The sequence below is a fragment of the Podarcis liolepis genome, assembly GCF_965112155.1.
Source record: "Podarcis liolepis genome assembly, chromosome: 15".
Taxonomy (NCBI): domain Eukaryota; kingdom Metazoa; phylum Chordata; class Lepidosauria; order Squamata; family Lacertidae; genus Podarcis; species Podarcis liolepis.
The window spans coordinates 21,918,852-21,943,973 of NC_139566.1; the positions used below are offsets into that span (position 1 = coordinate 21,918,852).

Sequence of the window (25,122 nt, forward strand, 5' to 3'; positions counted from 1 at the left end):
GATATTTAAAGCAAAGGGGCACCTGAACGGCCCCGTCCCTTGAAGGAAACATTATTTACACCTGCAAGAAAATTTTGAAAAAGGCTGCATTTCGGTTCCAATTGGCTTAATTGTAAATCGTTTCCTTATGGCCCCCAAACCCCGAGGATCATCTGGGTTTAATAAATGTTCCCAACACCCCTCCTGCAAAAATGGGGGGGGGGATAAAAAATAAAAATCCGAAGGCATGAATCGCCGTCTGCTTGTTGCAGTGAACCTTACCCGGACGGTAATTACCGCAGGCAGCCTAATGGCTTGAGACGTGCTCGGGGTCCGGAGGGGGGCTGGGGGCGCAGAGTGGATCGGTGGGGGTAGAGTGGGGTGAATGGAGTCTTCCCATTAAAGTGGGTCCTTGGCAGTGATTTTTCCCGGGGTTGGGGAACCAGCGAGCCGAAGGAACGCGGGGCCAAGGCGCAAGCCCACGTCTCCGCGATTCCTTCTTCTAGACGTCGTGAAATTAAGAGGCGTTGGGCAAATCGAATTACAAGAGGTCCCTTTCAACTCCGCAGGGCGGACGGCTTTATGCTTTCCACCTCTGACTTTCTGGGATAAACGAAGTCCCATTTCAGAAAGAAAATAATAGCAATGCTGTGAGGATGGTGGAAATAATAAGAGAGGCGTCGCTGCCCATTTGCACCAGCACAGCACTCGCTCCCCCCTCCCTTCTTAAGAAAGAAGTAAATTTAAAATAAAATAAAACAACCTGCATTTCGTGGGGGGTGGGGAGCAGTTGCTTAGCCTCAGTGGGAACGCAGGAGTTGCGGAGAGAGGGAGACAGACTTTTCTAACCCTGGAGTTCCTTCGAAGAAACTATTTCCCACGTTCGTTTTTGAAATCAAGGGTATTTTTCACGGAGACTTCTGTAAGTTGAGGGGACCTGCCGAGCTCTCCGGTCTAAAAATCGACCTGCTTTCACGTGTGTACCGACCTGTGTATAATAGATAGCTTTCCAGGAAAGCGCTTCGACTGCACGTCCTACAGAAATTTGGCACGCTGTACATTTAAAGCAAATCCCCACCCACTCCAAGAACCTGGGAACTGTAGTTTAACCCTCGCAGAGCGACAAGTAGCAATAGCCTTAACAATCTACGCTTCTCAGGGTATCATTCTTGGGGTAGCTGGGTGTGCTTTACACGCATAGCGTGTATGCAGTCTAGGACGACCAATTCTCACCATTTCTGCAAAATTCTAGACTTAGAATTAAAGCTGGGAGGGGGAGGTGTTTCCTTCCTTCTTCTACGGAAAAATATATAATGTCTTGTGCTTCGGGATTTTGATTCCGGAGTCCAGAGTAAAGAGACTGTAGAAATACAGTGTAAGGGTGGGGGGAGTCCCAGGAAACTAAATAGAGTCAAATCAAAGGAACGTGTCCTGCATAATCCACTGCCCCCAGGGGTGGGGTGGGGGTGGTTGTTGTTTGGGTGCCACAATTCAGTTTCCCACTGGAATTTCCAGGCAGCTTTGTTGTGCTCGTTGATGCAAAGACATCTGAGCTGGCCGCAATATATAAAGTATACCTTACATACACCCACACCCACAAATATTGGAGCGTTGCCCCGCAGACTTAATTAATGGGCACATCACACTGTATATCGTCGGTGCGTTTGATAGGGTTTTATTGAGAACGCCTTGGATGTAAAAAAAAAAAAAAGAGGGGGAGAAAGGGGGAAATATAAATGAGAAACTGAGAAAATATTCGTGTCCTTTCGTCAGAAAAGAAGGGAGACATACTCTAGAACTACTTTCTCTGCTCATTTGCCTTGAAAGCAAAGCGCCACTGAATTCTGCGGAACTTACTTCCGAGGCGTATATACGTGCCGAAGATGGGGCTACGTGTTCCTGCAGCTCCGAAGATGGTCGGGACAGGGGGCTGTAAAGTCAGAGGCCGTTGGCTGCAGCGTCGCTTCGAATTCTGCCCGCCTGCCTGCCTGTCTGTTCGCTTCGCCCTGGGGACAGCCAGGGCTCCGCAGCGCCGAGGCGCAGCGCCTTAACAAACTCTTGAGTGAGGACAAGCTCGCTGCCATCCCAGGAATTATCTCCCCTCTCAACCTCCAGAAGAGGGGGAGGTGGAGGGAAGACCGGAGTAAATTTTTATTCCTGCTTTTCGCTCCTGCCGATGACATGTCCAGAAAACTGCTGTTTTAAACAGCTCCAGATTGGACGTCCCGACTCCGAATTAAGCTCTTGAGCGTTCAAAGGCGCAGGCTCCCGAGCCTCTTTAAGGCCTAACGATCTCAGCCATCAGCAGCGGAGAATATATCGGGAGAAAAGAGACCTCCACTCCGGAGATGAAGACTGTCCTCACCATCTAATTCTGGAAGTTTAGCTCTGTTTCATTTGAGAACTAAACTCCTTTGAATATAGTACGATTAATAAGCGCGGGATCGGCCCCTGCACGACTCATTCGTGCTTTCTTTCTTTCTCTTTCTTTCTTTCTTTCTCTCTCCCTCTTTCATCGTTTTAGCTTCCTTCCCTCACAAAATGTAATCTGGCTTTGTTTCCGCACATGTGGTTTATGAAACCCTTCCTTCCCTCCCCGCACCCCAACCCCCTGGCATGTAATTCGATTTTAAACACCGTATTTTAATATATTATTTCCCCACCCGTGCAGGCAGAAGAGAGACAGATGAACTAACAAAATAGGTTTCAAATAAAAAAATATGGGGACCAAAAAGAAGCCCAAGACCTGGAGATGCAACCCCTTAATTAATAAAATGCACGTTCATCGTGTCAAGTGTGTGTGTGTTGCGAGTCACGAGTATTCATTTGGGGCTCTGCGATTTTAATCGACAGATATAAAAATACTTGGAAGAAAAGACAGTCTTTTTGAGCCTATGCCTCTGGTAGTGCATTGCTTAGTTAAAGACGGCTCCAGATTCCGAATTTTATCTCTCCCGCCCCCAGCCCCGTGCCAGACCTTCCTTCTGTAGCGAGAGAAGATTGTGAATGAAAAGCTTTGAAAACGCACCCATTTTTTGGAAGAATAAGAAACTGCCTATTTTTTAAAAGGCATGAGAAATTAACTACTCTTGAGGTTCATAAGAGCTCCCTAACTTCTAAGCTGAGCAGAGGCAAATGACCTGCTTACTGGATTTGTGGATGGGGGAGGGGGTTTTCTAAGTAAAACGCTGCTGGAGGATAATTGTATGGGAGGGGATGGCGGACAGCACTTTTTCTGTGCCTGGCCATCCCCATCTGTACTTGTGGGGAGTTGAATCCGAGGCAATAGACACGGTTGAACCCCGGCGAGAAGAAACGAAAGCGCTGAGCCGAAAAGAGAGGGTGTTGGGGGGGAATACGAGGAGGAGGGCGCAGAAGACTTCTGGGCTTTTGGAAATGACGTCCCTCCAACCTGGATGAAATTGACTACATCATGTATAAGCCTAAACTGTAATTGACAAGGCTTGGCCAGGCTGCGCTCCATCAATCGCTGATCACAGGGCCTCGAAACGAGCCAGCCGGCGCGTTTGGCTCCCGGATGGCTTTCCTACTCTCCACAATTAGGGAGATGTCTCCTCAGCCCCCGCGACACATTAATTTAATGTGTCTTTGGCAAAAGAAAGAACTTGGATTAAGCGGCGTTGGGGAACTGACATCCATCTTTATTTCTTCTTTTCTCTCTCTCTCTCTCTCTTTCCGTTCTCTCTTTCTTTCGTCCCTCCCAGCTCTAGTTTTTTTTTTTTTTAATTGTCTCTTTAATTGAAACCCAATATGGTAATAGATACCGTGCTCAAATTGAGAAAACGTGTCTTCGGCTACAAGATGGGCGTTAGTTCAGCCGATCCGGCGGGCTCCATCCTGCGCCTGCCTGTCAATTTCCCCCTACTCCTGCCTCTATGGACAGCAGCCCCTTTCCTCCCACCAACACCTCCCCCCGCGCCGTCGGGTTTTCGCTGTCCTCCAGCTACAGATGTCTCCTGTTCCTCCCCCCCCCCCGCCCCGCCAACTTCAGATTATATCTCCTTCCCCCTCCCCACCTCCAAAGTTCTGAGGTATCAGTCCATTGCTTAGCAGCGGCTGCCTAACTGGCCGTGCTTCAAAACACCAGCAGCGGTTGACAGCTCATCTGAGCGCAGGATCAAATGCCCCCTTTGTTCGGCTCCTCCAGGTGAAGCGAGAAGAGAAGGAGGAGGTCGACCTCCTCAACTGGTCCTGGCTCCTGGTTGCCATGTCCTTCTTCAGTGCCTGCGATGGGGATACAGTTGGGTGGGAGACACGGCAAGGACCCCTCGACTTGTCCTCTTCGGCGGAGGGCGGGGGAGAGTCTGTGGGACCGTGACTAGGCTTAGGAGGAACTGTGTGTGCCACGATGGTGACAGGTGATAAGTTACATTCGCCTTCTCTCTCGCGCTCTCTGTCTGCAGCACAAAATCTGGTCGACCTGGTTGTACCGGGTCTACAGGAAACTGAGTCTGTAGACACCGGAGGCCGGGACAAAGCAGCCTCTTGCTTCTGGGATATCTCAGCCCTTAACTGGAAAGTAAGTTGAGTTGGCATGTAAGGTGGGTTCAAATGTTTAGGATGGGAGGTCCATCTTCTTGATTCGTGTCTTTGTTTGCGGACCTGCTATGCTGAGCTTCTTCTAGGCAGAGGTCCCGGTGTCAGAGAGGAGGGCAAAATTCACCCGCAAAGCAACACAGAGGTCCCGTTCCTGAGATCAAATTGCACAAAATCGTGTCCTTCAAGAGCACCATCATTTATAGAGAAAGGGGAAGGGGGAAAGAGAGAGAGAAAATATAGATTTATTTAGTTTGTCTCCCGCCTTTCCACCAAAAGGTGCGCAGGGTGATTAACAGTAAAACACAAAGCAGCAACAAAGAAATAAATAAACAACAACCATGAAGGCAAAACATCAATAGAGCCAATTCTTTAAAACACGCACAGCCTATCAGATATGGTACACTGTGGTAAACAGACAGATGGATAGGATAAGTTTGAATCGGATCACCAGATCACCGGCCAAATAGTAAATTGATGTATCACTGGCCTTCTGATATAATGAATTGTTGGTATGCTAAATGGTCTCAGAACTTCTGAGGCTACAGTTTCCTGCTGTCAACCTGAGATGGCCCTTATCCACTCACCCACCATTGGGATTCTTCCCGTAACAGGAGAATATAAGTATTTGGTTATATCCAATTAAGTCTTGCTCAGAGAAAACCCACTCGAAATCACTGGACCTTAACTTAGAGTCCAGTCTAACATTGGTCCATTTATTTGAATGGGACTGCTCTGAGTATTGCTTTAGGGACATAATCATTGACTTCTCTTTCACCCCCTTTTTAATCCTTGTTTTGATTCTGCAAACATTTCTGTTGATCCGAGACAAACTTTAGTCTACTAATTTGAGTGGGAGTAGGACTTAGCAACTCAATGTCAATATTAAAGAAAGAAATACAAGTGGAAAGATCAGGGGAAAGTGGATAAAAGGCTAAACGCATCGATACCCATAGGTGCCAACTCCCTGGGGCTCTTGGTGCCCGAGCACCCACAAAACTCCCCATGAATGGGCCGGGCACCCACAAGTTTCGATGCCAGAGCCATGCACGTTGCATGGCACCCACGGCCCCGGGCGCCCACAGTCGCGACTCCGCGGGGCCAAGTTGGCGCTCCTGTAGTTGTCTATGATGTACCTGACTAGTTCCTATTCCCCTAGTTACTGAGTCTGCAGTTCGTCACACGCTTACATGGGAATAAGTCCCCCTGGAACTCAACAGCACATATTTCTGTGCATACATGTGCAGGGTTCTGTGCTGTGACTCGGACGTAAATGGGGTTATTCCTGAGCAATCGTAAATTATATGGGGTCTAAAAGATATGAGAAGGGAACGCGCCTTCCCTCCAAACGAGCCCTGGCGTGTAAGAAATCCTGGTTTGATCTCTGTTTGAGGATTACTATTACTACTACTACTTCTTATTTTTAAAGAAAACTTCCCCAAACGCCCGATTAAGATTTCTATTAAGATTTTATAACTTGCTTTAAAAAGGTGCGGGGGGGGGCGGATGGGTAGCGGATGAGAAATTCCCCACTCCATTAGATTTATTCCGGTTGGGTTTTATGAATGGGAATGTGGTCATTAATTTCAGTGCAATGAGATCGCATTCACTGGCATGAGCAGACTCGGCAGTCAATCTCACTTAGTTTCTAATTTCACTAGACTTTAGGTTTGGCGTTGTTTTTTGTTTTTGTTTTTTTTTTTGGCGTGGTTGTTTTTTTATGTGTTTAGAATCGCGGTAAAAAGAGTTTATAATAATCCAGCCACTCTCACAAAATTAGATGGGTGGATTGAGTCCTTTTACCTTTCTGCACGCGCGCCCGTTGCCAGGATCCCTTATTCCGAAAGCGATCGAAACACAGAGGGGGGGAGGAGCCCGATTTAGCCAAAAGTTTAGGATTTTACAGCGCAATCCTATGGCAAGGACTTCAGCGCAGCAGCTGAGTCCCAAGTAAGTAAGTTTGTGCTTAAAAGATTGAAGGCGCTCGTCTGCTCGATTTCAACCAGAGAGAGCCAAGCGCGCGGCTTGAATCTCTCGCGTTGACATTAACGTGGCTTTAAATTGCTTAACGTTGGCTAGATCCTTCACCAATAAAAATATCAAAATGAAGTGACTGGAGTATGCGGAGGAGGTGGGGGCACACCTCGAAAATAGCCGTAAGCATAAAAATTAAGTAGCAGTCAACATTAGCTAGACTGCCCGGGCAGAAAGCCATATAGCATAGTTCAAAAACGGTTATGAAGTTGTCCAATGCAATATCTAATAATCAATGTAAGGGGAATGATTACAAGGAAGAACTGGGAATGTATGCTAATCCAGATGTTTTTATTGGCACAGGCTGTGTTTAGGGGAGCGGGGAGGGTGGGAAAGGGAATTAGAGAGAGGAGAAATAGAGATCCAGATAGATTATATGCGTAGAGTCCGATGGTTTATGAGGTTTTCGAAAGCGGCTGGCGCCATTGCAAGGTCTATAGGCTAAAAATAATGCATCCCCCAGCTAGGCAACTTCGAAAATCGACGCGCTGCTCCCTCTCACACACACAATATTCTGACTCTTGCACTAAATTGTCCCGATCAATAATTCAGAGACTGTGTCAAAGGATATGTAAGAGTAAGTTACAGGAAAGCTGGATCGCTTTTTAACACACACACACGTGTGATGTCTTCTTGGGACAGAAACAAACGAGTAACCAAAGGAGCGTCTGGAAGGAACAAACGGAGGAAGTAACATACGTGAGTTTCTGGCTCCTGCAACCCCAAAACATACGAACAGACTAATATCGCCCAAAGCCCTGCTGGAACACATCCAAGATCCATCGAGCCCAGTATCCTGTTTCCAAAAGCGGTCAGACAGATGCCTCCTCCTACTAGCGCACAACCAGCTTTTCGCCTTTGTCCATCCGCAGCGTCTGTGTATTCAAAGACAAGGGCTCCCTAAACATGAAGACTCTATTTAGCTCTCGCGGCTAAGTAGCTGATAGCCCTTCCTTGAGCTCTTGTCTTGCCTATGGGTGTATCTAGTCCTTTAAGAGAGGGAACCTGTGGGGTTTACCCAACTCAGAGTAGACCCATTGAAATTAGTTGTGTTGGTTGCATTTATATACCACCTTTCTCTTCAGTGAGCTCAAGGTAGCATACATGGTTCTCTCCCCACCCCCCAATTTAATCCACTAAACAACCTGTGAGGTAGGTTAGGCTGAGAGGTAGTGACTGGCTCAAGGTCACCCACGGGGCTTTGTGGCCACCTGACAGCTTGAACCCTGGTCTTCCAGGTCCTGCTCCAACTCTCTAACCACTACACAACACTGGCTCTGAAACTAAATTAGTCATGCCTATTAACTTCAATGGGTCTACTCCGAATAGGGCTAGAATTCTATACAATTCAGTGGGCCTCCATCAGAACTCTTCCATTGCTCATCCTTGGCTATGATGGGGTTGCTGAGAAGCTGGGAGTTCAACAAGTTGGCACAGGACATAGCTTAGTTGGTTAGAGCACCGTGCTGATAATGTCAAGGTTGCACGTTTGATCCCTGTTTGGGACAGCTGCATATACATGCATTGCAGGGGGTTGGACTGGATGGTCCTCAGGGTCCTTTCCAACTCTACAATTCTATGATTCTATGAATCTGCAGGGCCAGGAGCTACCAGACCTGATGGCTATGTTCTATCTCCACTGTGGGAGGCAGTGTATTTCTGAATACCAGTTGCTGGAAACCACAGGAGGGGAGAGGGCTCTTGTGCTTGAGTCCTGCTTGGGGATTCCCACAGGCATCTGGTTGGCCACTGTGAGAAAAGGATGCTGGACTAAGCTGGTCTTTGTCCAGATCTAGCAGGGCTTTTTTAAAGAGGATAAGACAAAGTCATGCAGGATAAGGTATCAACAGCTACTAGCTATGGTGGCTACATTCCACCTCCATGGTACTCCATGGCCTCTGTGTAGTGTTTGCTGGAAATCACAGGTGGGAAGAGTGCTGTTTCACTGAGGTCCTGCTTGGGGGTTTCCCAGTTGTTGGCCACTGTAATAACAGGATGCTAGACTAGTTGGGCCCCTGGTTGGATTCCCCAGGCTCTTCTTACATCCTTATGTTCCCTTCCCTACTTGAAGCACGGACAAACATGATTTTATAGAAGCATAGAAGCAGACCTCTATAGAAAATGGAGCGGTGAGAACAAAGTGATGTTAAAAACCCAGATGTTTAGAAGGTCCATCAAAGAGATAATTCACTTGACACAATTAAGATAGGAAACGGGAATCCATGGACAACACCCTTTGGAAAGTTGTGCTCTACAGATCCCATTGTAGTGAACAGGAACCACATAGGGGAAGTCTTAGTATCTTTGGCCTGCATTCACTCAGTGTGGCATGTATTGCTAGGGAGAAGCCCCCACTTATGTCCAGTCATTTGAATGCAACAAGATCTTCTTAAATTGGACCCACTTAAACATGTGGACACCTTCAGTTCCATTCTGAATTCATTACAGAGCCCAGCAGAGTGAAGAAACAGGACACATTTTCTTGGAAAAGGATTGGGTGGCAGTTCCCCATTAGTTTATTTTACCCAATAATGATTATCTTCTTATCAGCTGCATGCACTCCATCAATAGTTGGTAGAGTGAGAGCCAGTGTGGCATAGTGGTTGGAGTTCAGACTAGGACCTGAGAGACCAAGTTTCACTTCCCCATCCTTGCCCATGAAGCTCACTGGTTGACCTTGGGCAAGTCACTGCCTCTCAGCCTAACCTACCTCAAATAGTTGTTGTGGAAATTTAATGAGATGTTGTGGGGGGGACCATTTATGTCACCTTGAGATCATCAAGGAAATCATTGGGGAAAGGGCAGGATATAAATTCAGACTTATCTTTACTCAGAGTAGACCCACTGGCGTTAATTGGCCTAAATTGATTGTGTTCATTAATGTCAGCGGATCTACTCTGCATATGACCAACACTGGATCTATACATTGTGCTGAATCCAATATCAGACCTACTCAGAACAGACCTATTAACATGAATTAACCTAACTAATTTAGGCCCATTAGTTCTAATGGGTTTACTCTGAGTATGACTTAGGTTGGATACAAATCATTATTGCAGTGATTTTTTAGTTTTTTATTTATACTTTTCAAATTTATACATTTCATTAGTTTTACAATCAATTTAACATTTCAGAATCTGACTTCCTTCCCCCTCTTTCTGCAGTTCCTTAAATTTATTTTTTAATATCTTTTGCATATCCAAGCTCATTTAAATTGCTCGTTTAATTATCTACTGTAAATATATACTCTTATAAAACTGCAGGTTATTACAATAATCCTGCTAATGTTTTTATCTGTTTACAATTTATCTGTAAATATTCAATAAACCACTTCCATTCTTTTTATTAAAAGTTTGTTATCTTGATTCCTTATTCTTCCGGTAAGTTTCGCCATCATCATTATTGCAGTGATTCTTACAACCAGCTGATAAATAAAATCATGTTTAGTAAGTATCCCCCAAGATCTCTTGTATTCCGTGCCTGGTAAATATGCACTACACATAAGCCAATGCTGAGAAATTAAACAGTTCAATGCACATTTTTTTGTATGCAGATAGGGTTAGTAAGACACCTGGGTCACAACTTCCTCTCTTTATAAGCTTCATGGAAATAGGAACATAGGAAGCTGCCATATACAGAGTCAGACCATTGATCCATTTAGCTCACTGATTGACAGAGCTCCATTGGGTTTCAGAACTAGTCTTTCCTAGTTCTACCTGGAGATGCCAGGGACTGAACCATGAACCTTCAGCATGCAGACCAGATGCTCTATCACTAAGCTACAGCACTTCCCCAGAAGAAGTAGAAACCTGTGCAAGACTCATGTCCATCAGCTGCTCAGGGTCCCAAGTTCAGTGGTAGAGCATCTGCTTTGCATGTAGAATGCCCCAGGCTCAATCCCTCCCATTTCCAGGTAGGGCTTGGAGAGACCCCTGTCTGAAATCTGGAAGCACTGCTGCCTGTTTAAGGACATTATTATTTTATTTTTATTTATTAAATTTGATTCCTGCCCCAATCCCACAGGTCTCAGGGCGGTTAGCAACATAAAAGCACAATGTAAAAACGCAAAAGACATAATAAAATATACAAACAAGAACAAACCGGTAACGCCCCTCCTCCCCGACACATTTTAAAAGGGCAATCAGCCAAAGGCCTGGTTAAAGAGGAATATTTTTTGCCTGGCACCTAAAGGTGTATAATAAAAGCACCAGCTGAACCTTCCTGGGGACATCAATGTGGTATACTAGATAAAGGAGAAGCAGGGGGAGCCAGTTTCAAATCTCCACTCTGTCAAGAGGTTTATTGACTTTCTTACCTACCCCTGCTGGCAGTCTTAACCCCTGACCATTCGGTTCAGTCATGGCTGACTCTGGGGTTGGGGCACTCATCTTGCTTTATTGGCTGAGGGAGCCAGCGTACAGCTTCCGGGTCATGTGACCAGCATGACTAGGCTGCTTCTGGCGAACCGAGCAGCACACGGAAACGCCGTTTACCTTCCCGCCGGAACGGTCCCTATTTATCTACTTGCACTTTGAGGTGCTTTCAAACTGCTAGGTTGGCAGGAGCTGGGACCAAACAACGGGAGCTCACCCCATCGTGGGGATTCGAACTGCCAACCTTCTGATCGGCAAGTCCTAGGCTCTGTAGTTTAACCCACAGCACCACCCGTGTCCCTGCTGGCAGTCTAACTTTTCTACCTCAAGGGGCTGTAGCGCAGATTGAATGCCTGGTGGGGCTGTCATATATGCTACTCAGAGCTCCTTGCAGGAGGAGGTGGGGTGTAATAGAAGGAAGAGGCCTTTCTGGCTGGCTGCATCTGTTCTGTGCCAGGACTCACCTCCAAATAGCTCCTCTTACTGCCTGTCCCAAGGCCAAGGAACAACACCTGTTGTCACCAGCAGGGTCCATAAAAAATGTGACTTGGAGAAGGCCCAGCCTATTTCAGACATACACAGTTCATGTGTCTTTTACTGCGTGAGACCTTAGGAGACTACTAAAATGTGATCTCCACTTCTGGCCTGCCCCCACCAGCCCCTTGAGCTCAAATGTGTGGCCAACCCATCAGCTGTGGCTGCTGAACACTTAGTATGCATATCCGGGAGAAATTCGGCCGTCTGCGGCAGTTATATCAGATACTATTTACATAGTGCTCTGGAGCATTCAGACCACTCCACATTATCTTGGTAATTCTTGCAGCAACACTGTCTTATTAGTTTTATTATCCACAAATTGCAGATGTGGAAAGGGAGTGAGAAAAAAAATCATGGAGGGGAGTGTATCTCAATTCCCTAGCAGCTAGCACACTAGCTCTCATCTGCACCCCGGACCCTCCAGTGGGAGATAAATGCTCTCTCCACATGCCCCAAAGACATTTCATTGCATGGTTATTCCAATGTCAAACCTTCTACAAGGGTGGCAATGGGAATGGAAAGGAGGAAAGCCTTGATTCTAAAATTAAACTCTTTGCATTAATTAATTCTTCCTAGGAAGGCTACAGCTGAATCAGAATTTATCAAGGAATTCTGAACACTGAATGAAGACATAGGATTTTTATCACATTGTGTGTCTTCATTAGCTGGCCAGTGCCAGGATATCTGTGGTATCTATGACTATTTCTTGGGAATAGCTCCCAGCCCAACTGCATGTGTTAATACAATCTTCTCATCAACACTGAGCCAAGTTATCAGCAGTCTGCTACTGTAAAAGGTGTGCCTGTTTAACATATATTTAAACACTTATCACCGACTGTATTTTTTCCATTTCATTGCCATTTGACTCCCACCTTGCAATCTTCTCATTTACAGGTAAAATCGTGCTCCATGCATCTAACAAAAGTGGGCTCAAGTCTTTAAAAGCTTATGCCATAATAAACTAGTTGGTCTCTAAGGTGTGGCAAGAGTCTATGCTTTTGCTGCAGGAAACTAAGGTGGCTAGTCCCTCTGAGAATCTTCCTAGGAAGCGATAGGGGCTCTCCCCAGGTTAAAGAAATATTTCGGTGTCTTCATTTGCCCAAGAGGACCCTTGAATTTCCGTTAACATTAGTAAACAGGGTTAGTTTTTAGCTAATTGGTGGAGTTGCCTGCATGCTTAGCACCTGCAAGGTGATGTGAGCAAGTTTTTGAATGGAGCTGAAGGAGAACCTGTGTGGTGAAATGGTCAGAGTGTTAGACTATGACTTGGGAAACCAGGGTTCAAATCCCCACATTGGGTGCTCTTGAGCCAGTCACTGTCTATCAGCCTAATCTACCTCAGAGGTTATTGTGAGGATAAAAGGGGAAGGGGAAAACCATGTATGCCACCTCCAGCTCCTTGGAGGGAAATATTATTTGTTTGCTTGCCTGCTTGTTTATTGACTTCCTTAGTCATTTCCTCTTTCTCCAAGAAACTCAAAGCACCTTAAAGATAAAGGTAAAGGGACCCCCGACCATTAGGTCCAGTCTGGGGTTGCAGCGCTCATCTCGCTTTACTGGCCAAGGGAGCCAGCTTACAGCTTCCGGGTCATGTGGCCAGCATGACTAAGCCGCTTCTGGTGAAACCAGAGCAGCCCACGGAAACGCGGAAATGCCGTTTACCTTCCCGCCCGAGCGGTACCTATTTATCTACTTGCACTTTGACGTGCTTTCGAACGGCTAGGTTGACAGGAGCTGGGACAGAGCACCGAGAGCTCACCCCGTCGCGGGGATTCGAACCTTCTGATCAGCAAGTCCTAGGCTCTGTGCTTTAACCCACATTACAGTGGTACCTCAGGTTACATACACTTCAGGTTACATACGCATCAGGTTAAAGACTCCGCTAACCCAGAAATAGTGCTTCAGGTTAAGAACTTTGCTTCAGGATGAGAACAGAAATCAGGCTCCGGCGCAGGAGCAGCAGGAGGCCCCATTAGCTAAAGTGGTGCTTCAGGTTAAGAACAGTTTCAGGTTAAGTACGGACCTCCGGAAGGAATTGAGTACTTAACCTGAGGTACCACTGTACAACCCAAATAAGGATGACATTTTTTAAAAAGTAGTACTCATATTTAAAATCAACAGCAAGTGACCATTAATGGAGACCACTTTATTTTAGCTGCCCAAAACGTTTAAATCGACGTGCTGGCTCTCAGCCTTAGACGTTCGGCCTCTGCCATGGCTGTTTTCCTAACCACGGTCAGCTGGGGAGGCGAACCTGACCTCTGCCTGCCCAGAAGTCAAGCGACCCATTCTGCCCCTTGCAAAACGCGAGACCCACAACAAGGCCCCGAGGCCCGAGGGTGCTGGAGACCTTTCTACCTTCCTTTCAAAGCTGGTGGCAGCGCGAAAGGGGGCGGGGGGAGCGAAAGAAAGACAATGCGTTTGCGCTCCTGGCCTCTCGCCTTCCCCGCGACGTGTAAGGAGTTTATGCAGTCCCAAGAGGTGATTAACTAACTCTCCACACCCCCGCCCCCGCAAAAAAAAAGAACCTTCCTTAATGAGCAGCTGAAAAAGTCTTTCAGAGCTTCCACAAAAGGCGGAGGATGCCGCTTATATGTCAACGCGGGAAGGCACTTAGGAACGCCTCCTCTCCCAGCCCCGCAGCCGACTTCTGTCGCAGCCCTCCAAACGGGGGTGAAAGTTTAAGTCGGGAAGGAGCGTGTAATTGCCTGATTGCCGGACCTCACGCGCGGCTCGCCGCATATTTAGGGCGAAAGGGACGCCGACGTCAATTTCACCCTCTCCCCACCGCGGCCAGTGCATTGACAATAAACACCGCCTGCTGCATGTTTTTTCTTCTTCTTTTCTTTCCTCGCGGTGGCTGGGGAAGGCTCTAGAAAGCTCCAGACAACAAGCTACCTAGACAACAAGGTCTGATTCCGCATTAGGCTCCCTATGGACCTTTTAGGGTCGTAATAAGTAAATCGGACCCAACTTAAGTCGCGTCCCTTAATTCCCATGGGTGTAACTCTGAGCGGTTACTAGCATTTGAGACAAGCCTCAGATCTCCCTTTCCCCTGAAAGTCACCCCGGGGGGCGAGTGACAGGGTGGTGTAGTGGTTAGAGTGGTGCGCTAGGAGCTGGTAGACCAGAGTTCGAATTCTCTCTCTCTCTCTCTCTCTCTCTCTCTCTCTCTCTCTCTCTCTCTCGCACACACACACCCTGCCGTGAAGATCACAGGGTGACCTTGGGCCGGTTGCAGACTCTCAGCCTAATCTGTCTCACAGAGTTGTTGCAAGGATAAAATGAAGGTTGAGGGACCTGCGTAGGCCGCCTTGAGGTCCTTGCAGGAAAGGTGAATATATAAATGCAAATATCACTAACACAATTCCACATACACGCCCGCACACACTAAATACATTTAAAAGCGATTCCGCATATATTTCAAAAACGGTTAAAAATAGCTCCAGGACTGATACAGGCAGGGGAAAGAGCCCCACTTTAAAACCCTTACTGAGAGAGGAAGGTATTCAGCGGGTCTTCTATTTTTAAGAGAGGGAATGATACTCCTAACATCACTCCCAACGAAGTGATTTTTTGAAGTATTCCTGTTTTTAAATAGCGTTGTTGCCTAAATAGTTTTTAATCTGGAAGCCGGTAGCTGAATCTCCCCCTACTTGGTTTCAATGCAATAGGAGAATAATGAGAAAGACCTTCCTCCTGGGCAAAATAAAAGAAGGCGACGCTTTTCAAGCAGCCCAAATATTCGCGGATCAGAGATAGAGCGGACGCCACTAGGCGAGGGAGGAGACGGAGATCCGCGTTGAGAGGAAAGGAAGTGAGGTGTAGTAGTTAGAGCAGGGCTAGCTAACGGTGCCATCCAGCCGTAGTTTTACTCCAATACTCATCAGCCCCAGCCAGCAGGACCAATGGTCAGAGGGGATAGGAATGGTGATTCACCAATATCTAAAAGGCATCGCCTTGGCTACTGTTGAATTAGAGGTTCAGGGTTTAGGACTGAGGAGACCTGAATGCCAGTTTCAGCTTTGAAGCTCACCCGGTGACTTTGGGCTAGCCTAACCTACTTCACAAAGTTGTTGTGAGATTAGAATTGGGAGGGGTAAACAAGGCGCAACCTTGAGCTCCTTCGAGGAAAGGCGCAGGTATAAATAAGTACAGTATGGTTAGCTATGATTTTTCAAGAGCTGGAACACGACCAACCCGAGGCTGCGCACACACTACGACCATTAAAGCACATTCCCCTCACCTCAATTCAGGGCTAATTTGTAAGGTCTTGCTGGGAACTGAAACTCTGCAGTGCCCAAAATTCTTTGAGGGAGAGGATGCACTTAGGATACACTTTCAGGGCATAGTGTGTACAGCAGCCTCGGTTTAATCCTGCGTTGACAAACGAAAACCGAAGAATGAAACGGTGTAGTGTCCTGGGTGGCAATCAGGTGTTTGTCCATTCATAATTTGCCATTTGGGGAGAATATTTCAAAAAATATCCTAGATAATAGTCGTATCTTTTAAAAGCAAACAAACCGCGAAGCTTGCTTAATTGCAACCTGCCCTGGAATTTATCGAAGTTAGCGCGTTAGATTTGGACCAAAGAGACTTGCAAGTCTGTTCTAGAGCTCACTGGGTGACGTTGGCCAAATCTCTCCCTCCCCTCCTTTTGACAAAACCTACTTAACACCGTTACTGAACTGATAAAGAGAGGCGGGGGTGGGTGGGTGATGTGGGTCTCTTTGAACTCCTGGCACAGTGAGCCAAGGCTGAAGCTCCTGTATCTCCGTGGCTGGTGATTAGAGTGTCGGTCTAGGACCTTGGAGACCAGACTTCGAATCCTCGCTCAGCCAGGGTGACCTTGGGCCAGTCCAGCTCTCTCAGTCTAACCTACCTCGCAGGGTTGTTGTGAGGATAAAATGAGGAAGGGGAGAGAACTGCGCGGGCCACCTTGAGCTCCTTGGAGGAAAATGAATGTAATAATTTGGAAGCCTGTAGACCAGAGACGAGGGGAATTCGTGGTTCCTCCAGACATCGGGGATCTCCGACTACCATCATTCCCAGGCAGCCCAGAGCAGGAGTGTTAGCTTGGCCCCGGGACCGTGGGTGCCCGGGGCCGTGGGTGCTCTGCAGCGTGCATGGCCCTGGCACCGAAATTTGTGGGTGCCCGGCCGCTTCATGGGGAATTTTGTGGGTACTCGGGCACCCAGGACCCCAAGGAGTGGGGCCAGGAGAGCAGTCGGGAATGTTGGGATCTGTAGTCCGACAGCTTCGTCGAAAGCGTTCCTTATCTCTTGACTGCGACAGGTACCCAACGGGCGAGAACACCGGCCAGCCCTATCCTCAGAGTCTGGAGAAAGGGCTAGGCGTTTCTCCGAACCCCTGGATATGCCAAAAACTCTGACAGGACACCTCTTAGGAAGCGCTTGCCCTTGCCCTGCTCCTGAGGAGGTGGTCCATGAAGGGCAGATCTTCCTTCACAGAAGCGCGCGGGGGGGGCGGGGGGGCGGTCAGCAGCACCTTAACCCTACCGCTGTCCCCCAATAAGGTGTAGAGAACACAGAATAGGAACGCCCCTTCCAGCTCTGGTTAGGAAAATCAACATAGGTTCGATAGCAGTGAGTGTAGACAGCTGGATCGACGCCAGGCAGATGCCTCCTTATCGATGCCTCAGGCGTCCTCCCCTCTCCCACTCCCACGCCCTTGAGTTTAAAGGCTGAGCTGTATCTGCCTCCCTCCCTCATCCCTCAGCCACTTTGGTTAGAGACCCAGAGCAAAGGCTTTAGCCTCCCCTGGATGAGACGAGATGGAGCCTAAGATGGTTGGTCAGAGACTCCAGAGAAGAAATTCCGCGTTATCCTCTTCCCACCGCCATCCGATGCCTTCCCCGCCGCCCCTTCATTCTTGTCTCTTTCTCCTCTTCTACTTGTGTTGATTTAGTTCGTCCTCGAGACTTTCCTTGCAGTCCAAGGGGGAGAAAAAGCGGGGCTAAAACGTGCACCACCGAGCTCTTTTGGCCAATATTTAACTAAGATGGCTGGGCTGGCCATAGGGTGACTTGGGTCGGCGGGCTGGTTAGGTTTGCTTGCAAATTAATCATCCAGCGCGCAGTCGGCGCCAGTGTAGATTTATCACACGCAGGCGGGGCAGCGGTGGGGGGGGGGGGGTTGGAATGAGACTGCCGAGGAGACACAAAGAGCGTTCGCACCTTCCCGCTTTTGATCCAGAATACGAGTCTCCAGGGGGCTTAGTCTGGGAGGTCACTCGGAATCGGCGGAAGTTTGCACACCATTAGGAGGGGAGCGCGGGCGATTTCGCAGGCGGCGTAATCCGTAAACATTCTAGAGGGCCGCAAAGGGTAACGTCGCGGTGTGGGCGTGCGGAGGAAATTAGAGGGTAGGAACCTGTTGGCCTATGCCTCAAGAGTTTTATTCCAGTCACCCCCCCCCCCAAATCATCATTCCAAAACTGGAAGCAGGAGGAAATCAGACATGATCACCCTTCTGGTAATTCCAATGTGGAGCCAACAATCGCACACACCCCCTTCAGCAAATCCTATGCATGTTTCTTTTCATTAAAGTAAGTCCATTCAGGTTAGATAGTGTTGCTTTCCGAGGGAGGCCGTTGTGGCACCTCGTACAGCTTACTCAGAAGTAAGTCCCATTGAATTCAGTGCAGCTTTTCCCTCAAGGAAATCGGGTTAGGATTAGTGGCCAGCAGCATTTGTGATGCCCCAACTTTCTGATGAAGTGGACTCCTTTTAGGTAATAAAAAGTTATTCCAGAAGGACTTCCTGCTTAAGGTGATACAAGAAACTTCCTTTTTGTTTTGTTTGCTTGCTTTTGCAAGACAGATCTAACTGGGCTTACCCGCTCTGGAAGTTTGCTTCCAGTTAAGGGGGCATAGCGCTATAACCCTCAAGCACTTTGAATCAGAAAGGAATCCCACTATTGGAGGTTTAAAGCAGAGATTGGATGGCCATCTGTCATGGACGCTTCAGCTGAGATTCCTGCACTGCAGGGGGTTGGACTAGATGACCCATGGGATCCCTTTCCAACTCTGCAACTCTATTATTCTATTGAGATTGACTTTGGGGAGGGTTGCAACCCAGAACACGTTTCCTGGGGCCCAAAGAACCACGTGGGACTTATTCCTGAGTGAACAACTTTAGGAGAAGAGGTTGACCTGTTTGGAATCGGTCCTCAGCCATCTTCAGCACCCTTGTCATCTGCCTTGGATCAGACACTTATGGACTCTGCCTAACCTGTCTCACAGGATTGCTGTGAGGATCAAACCTGACAGGAACTGCTGAGAGAGAGAGATTCCTATTGTTATCATTATTCTCACAACTCCTTTACAAAATATTTGGAAAGTAGGGAGAGTTTCCATACAGAATGACTGGCTTCATAGAGATGGTAGGGACCCCAAGGGCCATCTAGTCCAACCCCCTGTAATACAGGAATCACAATTAAAGTACCCGTGACAATAAGGAATGTGAGGGACATCAGGATTCCAAATATTCTTTTGCATGTACGATTGCTCAGCTTAGAAGCAAATACTGAAGTGTATTATAATTTGCTGAGAAAGTAGGCTGTATGGAAGGGAGAGAGCGTATGGAAAACACCCTGGTACACATCATGCATTTAAAGCACATACCCTCCACCTAAGAATCGTGGGAACTGTAGTTTGCACCACCCTGGCACCCTGAACAAACTATAGTTCCCAGGATTCTGTCCATGTGTGTATGTGGCTTAAATGCATGGCATGTATGCTGATTTGCTCATCCTTTAAGAACTTTCCTAGGATGGGATGGGATGGGACTAAAAGCTCCTCAGTTGTAAATGTTAAGAGAGAGGGAAGGAGGAGACCTCGGATGCCCAGACGTCTGTTGGAACCTTGTCCTGTGAGCTAAGGAGAACCGCGAAGTCTCCCAGAACCTTCCTTCTGGTTTCACGGGAAGGGAAGGGGAGGGAGAATCCCGAGTTTTCCCTGTTCTCTCAGAAGGCCTCAACCAGCTCAGAGCCCATCAGGAGCTGGAAGGGAGGGAGGATTGTACGCACTGCTATTCACCCACCCACTCCTTTGTGGGACTCTATCCAGAAGGTGGAGAAGAACAAAGTTTTGGACCAGTTTCTAACAGAAGCCGTGAGGAAGCCTCTCTCACGCTCACTCCGGCCCTTCCCTTCCTGCCCGCCTCTCCCCCTGCACGTCTTTCTCCACAACGAGCTGCAGGCAACTGAGACTAAAATTGCATCCCCGGACACAATTCTCCTGGAAAGTTAGCCCCTCTGAAGTCAGTGGGGCTTACCTCTCAGTAAACTATAGGGCAGGACTGCATGGAGCTCCGAAACACTCGCTGCGAGCCTCCCCATCTTTTGAGGATCGTGAAAACGCGTGTCTGGCCAAATCCTTCCGTCCAGCTCCCGTGACTCTTCCCCTGCAAAGTATACATTCTCCCCCCCCCCCTCTCTCTCTCCATACCTCACCCGCTTTCCTGTGCTCCTTCCACGGGGACCCGGCCCCAGAGGGAAGGGGAGATATTCTGGGGGAATGCAAAGTGGTACTGGACGCTGCGAGGATTTCACCCCCAACTGGCGCCAAGGGCTCTTAGACATGTGCTCCTTGAGAAACACAAAAAAGCCATGTTGGAGGAGCTAATCGCGTTAGATGTTCCGCTCCTATCTTGCTTACAAGATCGCGACGGCCAAAGCCGGCCTCTCCTTCCTCCCTCCCCAAACGGCTTCCTTGTCTCCCAAAAACAACACAATCCCTTTTATCTTTCTTCCCTCCCCCAGGAATTGTGAGCGGGAGGGGGTTATATAAAGATCAGGTCGCTCCGATCCACAAATTCCATTGACCCTTTTTAACCATCACCATTCCCTGGGCGTAATTCTTAGATCACCTTTCCCACACAACAAATATGCCTAATATATATGTGTGTGTGTGTTTCATAAGCACAGGCTGCCATTCATACGCCCGCACCGACAATGACCCACAAACGCGTGTACTTTCCCCTTAACTCAGCCGGTTCTGCTGCCACTTTCTCCTCCATCTGCTAAGAGAAGCTATTCCTACCCATCTACAAGTAGGAAAACATAGTCAGGTAAAGGTAAATAATATATAACCAATCGCTAATCCAAAAGTATTTTACAACCCTGTCCTCTATTAAATTTTGGGCGCATCCACGAAAGCTTCCCCACGGGTGATCACGTCTATCTGTACCTCCCCCACTCTCAGAAAAGCGCCTTATACTGCGACAGGTCCATCTGCTTCAGTGTTGTCTGCACTGGCAGCGGCCCCCTTCAGGATTTCAGGCAGGGGTCTCTACCAGGGGGGTGGAACCTGGGGGCTTCTGGACGCAGAGCAGATGCTCTACCACCAATACGGCGCTTCCCCTATCATGGGAGGCTTCCTTATACGGAGTTAGAGCCTTTGGTCCATTTAGCTCAGTATTGTCTACACTGACCGGCAGCGGCCCTCCAGGTTTTCACGCAGGGGTCTCTCCCGGCTGTACCTGGAGGTGCGGAGTTTGAACCTGGCATCTTCCTCAGCAAAGCAGGTGTTCCAACAATCGCCCTTTTCTCATGTCCATAGATTTTTAGCTTTGGGACCCCTCGTCTTTTTCTTCCTTCGCTTCCTTGTTCTTCCTCCCGCTTCCCATTCCCCCTTTCTCGTCAGTTGTGTTTATTCGTCACATTTGCACCCCGCCTTTACTCTCCAAGGAGCTCAAGGCGGCGCGCGTGGATCTCCCTCTCTTCTCATTTTCATCCTCAAAACAACCCTGCGGAATAGGTTACCTGACAGAAAGCGACTGGCCCCCGACACACGCAGCTAAGCTTCGTGGCCCCTGGAGGTTTGAACTCCGATGGAACCCCCCCCCCAAAAGATCCTAGCTGGTGGTCCTAGCTTATGAATCCGAGAAATTGTAGAGTTGGAAGGGAACCTGCGGGGTCATCTAGTCCAACCCCCTGCAATGCAGGAATCACAGTTAAATAATCCATGACAGACGGCCATCCCACCTCTGCTGAAAAACCTCTAAAGAAGGAGTGTCCACAATCACAGAACGGCTCTCTTTCTCTATCCCACTGATCAACCGCCTATATTCTCAGCGATTTTTTTGCACCTCTCCCACGTGCACTAGTGAACATATAAGGCAGATCCACGCAGGGCATTTAAGGTACACCGAACGCACATTTTAAAGCACACGACTCCCCCCAAAGGATCTTGGGAACTGTAGTTTCTCTCTCGCAGAGCGACACTTCTTGCCACCATTGGCAAACTACAGTTCCCATGATGGGGACGGTTCACGTCCTTTAAATGTGCATTGGCTGTGCTTCCGACGTCTGCCCCGGACGTCGCACACTGCACAAACGCCCCTCTACAACTTAAACGCCATCTCCCGAGCCCCCCGAGCCCCATAGGCTGGCGTTTAACTTTTAGCACCCCAACCCGAGGAAGCCGAAGCGCATCCGCACGGCGCCCCTGGCAGCACGCGCGCCCAAAGCCTCTCGCCCGTGTCCCTTCCGCCTTTCCCCCTAACCAAACACGCCTTCCTGTGATCTGCCAACATTCAGGCTCGTCCGACCGGCTCCCAAAGATAGCCCGGCAGAGACACAGAGAGAGAAAGAACCACAGAAAACTAGAGGAAGTAGGCGGTGGGGTAGAGATCTCCAGGAGGAGCGGCTGGGTCTGGGTCCCTCCCCCACAAAAACCACACAGGGGGACCACTGTCCTTTGTGCTTCCGGTCGGAGCCCCCAATCCCTCCTTTCAGCCCAAAGCTCATCCACCCACCATTCAAAAATCCGAGCGCCCCCTAACTTTCAGGGAGAGCCAGAAGTGATGTAGTGGTTAGAGTGGCGGACCTGAGAGACAAGGGTTCAAATCCCCGCTGGACCGTGACCGTGGGCTAGTCACTTCCTCTCTCAGCCTAACCTTCCTCACGGGGTTGTTGTGGGGATTAAATGAGGAAAGGGAGAAGAACCAGGTATGATCTGGAGCTCTCTGGAGGAAAGGGGGGGGGATACAAATGCAGTAAGTGAAATAAGAATAAACTGCCACACACACACACACCCAGCACACACATATACATAGAGGCGAACTGAGCCGGGATGAAAAGTCACTCATTCCGCGCCAGTATGTCGCTCAACCGCTCTTGGAGGAAGACGAAAATTATTATTGTTGTTGTTGTTAGGTTGAATCTATGTTAGTCTTCCTCAGAGTAGACCCACAAAGGGGCATGGATAATTTAGCCCTGTTCAATCCAATGGGTTTACTTTGAGTAAACGTTACTTGGCTACAAACTGACGGCGGCGACGATGCACATGGGACAAAACCCTTTCTCGTCTTCCAACCCTCTGTCCGCCTCTCTTTCCTTCCTCCACCCCACGTCCTTCCTCCTCTTAAACACACAAAGTCTGGCCGTTTCAGACAGTGGGATTTCACAGTTTGCTTTTCGGATGCGCTTATCAAACAAATGCGGGGGGGGGGGGGAGTGGAGAGAGGAGAGAAGGTGGCACTTCTGATCCCAGAGACTATTGAAATAAATAAATAAATAAATGAAACCAAAGGAAAATAAATATACTGTATTGGGTGAGGCGAAGGAACGAGACGGGCAGGCCCCAAGCTAGTCGTAAATGCGATCCCGGAGGAAGATAGTCCGAAGCTATCCAACCCTTCATCCAGGGAGCGCCCCTCAGCAATTTCTTCCCCCAGGACCAAAAGGCGACAAGATCAGGGAGAGATAGACAGTTCTGCGGGTGAAGCGTATCCTGGAGGCGAGAGGCAGAGAGACCCCTCGAATCCAGAAGCCCATCTATCAAGTCTGTTCCTCTATTCTTTTTTCGAAAGTGATCAAAACCGTAACTGCGGGTGTGGATTATAGCAAATGTCAGCCGAGGCGTCCTGAAAGCCTCGATCGCAATCTAAGCTACGAACGCCGCTTTCTATCGCTCGCCTGTAGCGCAACAGAGGCGCGTAGACACGACCCGTCCTTCTGCGTGTTTTAGATAAAACCTGACTACGGCTCCGACAGGATGAACGCGTTCAAAGCGTGTCTCTCTCTCTCTCTCCAACCCCCCCCCCTTTTTAAAAGAAGCTCATCCTCGGTGCTCGCGCCCCATCCCATCTTAAAGGGACACCCGCCTTGGGTTTCAACTGGAAACAAGAGGCAAAATTTAAAAGAAGCAAGCCAAAATACTCACGGTGGGCAGAGAGTAACACGTGTGTATGTGTGCACGCGTGTATGTTCCTGCTTCGAGAATCCCATCCGGCGGGGGGCGGGGGCGGGCGGAGAGGAGCTCGCTCGCGTGCGCGCCAAACACGTGTACCCGGGCGTGGGGTGGGGGTTAGGGACCCATGAGGGCCAGCGGGCATCCAAACCACTCAAACCGTTGTAGGCAGTGGGGGGAAAAGGAGATCGGAACGTTTGTGGTGGTTGTTGGTGGTAATAGGGGGGCGGGAGACGGTGGTTGAGCTTAGGCACGCGTGAGTGGGACGGGGGGGGGCGCTGAGAGAGAATCAGCCCAGCCTTCCCCTCCTCCTTCTCCCACACCCACTTGAACCTCCTAGATCTCAAACCCAGCCTAGGCGCGGATCTTCCCCAGTGGAAGGGAAAGGAGGCGATGAAATGGAAAGCCTCGCCGAGAAAAGTTGATGATAAGTCCAAATTGAAAATGTCCCAAAGCTTGGTCAAGCCAGAGAGAGAGAGAGAGAGAGAGAGAGAGAGAGAGAGAGAGAGAGAGAGAGAGAGAGAGAGAGAGAGATTTCCCCACCCCCACCCCTCTTGGTTTTCTGGCTGCGGCGCTGTGGGCCAACTCGCCTCTCCGAAGCCCCCTAGAGGCCAGACGCGTACACACACTCTCGCCTTTCCCTGTCTCTCGCTCGCTTTCTCCCAATGGCTGCTCTCAGCTCTCTCTCTCTCTCTCTCTCTCTCCTCCTTCCTTCCCTCCGTCCCTCCCTCCCTCCCTCGCTCGCTCCCCACCCCCCCCTTCCCGCCCGCCTCTGATCATGTTGACATATTCGCACGGCACGGAGCGGTGGGGATGCTTTGCTGCAGCGTTACAATTTCCGACACCTTCTTTTTATAACTCGCCTCGGTCCCCCTCCGCTCGACCTGTCAAAACCACGCCTATGGAGCCACACAATTGGTCCGAAAGCGTCAAAGAGCCAATCAAGTATGCGGCAGCTGCCCTGCAACGCCGCACAACACAGCCATTCCATCCCGGCGCAGCCGAGCGCGCTGGCTCAGACACACACGCACTCACACCGGGGATTCTTGGAGCCCAGCGCCGCTTTCGCTCGCTCGCTCTCTCCCTCCGCGGCTCCTTCTCTCGCACTCGCTCGCTCTCCCACTCGCTCTCAACACCCCCCTCCTCTCTCACACACACACATACATACCCGTCTCTCTCTGTCTCTCTCTCTCGTTTCTCTCTGTCTCTTCCTTGCAGGAACTTGCAGGGGTTGAGAGGGCGTAGAAGAGAGATCAAGGCTCCCCAGTTTTGCAAATCGCTATCGTTAAGGCTTTTTTAAAAATTATTTAAAAAAAAAAATAATTGAAAGAGGACAGGGGGAAAGAAGGGAGGAGAGAACCGAGGAGGAACGACGGAGACGGGCGGCGGAGATTTTTTTTTCTTTCTGGAATCCAAACTTTGGCAA

General features: G+C 48.9%; 1 long non-coding RNA gene across 1 annotated transcript; it reads right to left on the reverse strand.

Moving 5' to 3' along the window:
- Positions 1–1,637: 1,637 nt before the first annotated feature.
- Positions 1,638–24,377, reverse strand: LOC310695016. The gene is made up of 2 exons (XR_014519859.1): positions 23,670–24,377; positions 1,638–4,718 (listed from the first exon to the last, which is right to left on the reverse strand). It is a non-coding gene; the product is annotated as an uncharacterized lncRNA (long non-coding RNA).
- Between the last annotated feature and the right edge of the window lie 745 nt (positions 24,378–25,122).